This window comes from Alligator sinensis, unplaced genomic scaffold (assembly GCF_000455745.1).
Source record: "Alligator sinensis unplaced genomic scaffold, ASM45574v1 scaffold594_1, whole genome shotgun sequence".
NCBI lineage: Eukaryota > Metazoa > Chordata > Crocodylia > Alligatoridae > Alligator > Alligator sinensis.
This window is the reverse complement of record NW_005842286.1, coordinates 491,254-491,656: the sequence shown is the minus strand read 5'-3', so window position 1 is coordinate 491,656 and position 403 is coordinate 491,254. Positions and strand designations below refer to the sequence as shown.

General features: G+C 67.5%; 1 protein-coding gene across 1 annotated transcript in view; it reads right to left on the bottom strand.

The window, feature by feature from the left end:
- Positions 1–355, bottom strand: part of C2CD3 (C2 calcium dependent domain containing 3) — a 70,233-nt gene extending 69,878 nt beyond the window's left edge. Inside the window, 1 exon segment of the mRNA XM_006028072.3 lies at positions 237–355. The gene's annotated coding sequence lies outside the window, so the exon portion shown is untranslated.
- Positions 356–403: the final 48 nt, after the last annotated feature.

The window sequence follows — 403 nt, the reverse complement described above, 5'->3', positions numbered from 1 at the left end:
GGGAAGCGACAACGAGATGAGACGGGACGTGGAGGACCCCTCCCTCCACACCCACCTGCACCCTCATATGTACGCTCGGACACATGCGTGCACACACCACCTGTACGCGCGCACCTTTAACTCACGAAGTGAGCCACCCCCCACGCCGATGCACGCGTATCCACACACAGGTATGCATATTCGTATGCATGTATACACATGTAAACACACACGCGTGCATGTGCCCATGCCCACACCTGCGAGGTAGGCGGCGAGCTGCGCGGGCCCGCAGCGCACGGCGAAGCGGGCCTGGCTGCGGGCGGGCCCAGCGCGGAAGAAGGTCCCGGGCGAGGCATCGCCCCACCAGCGCAAGCGGAGCGCGGTAGCGGCGGCGGGGGGCGCGGGCCCGGCCCACACGACGCGG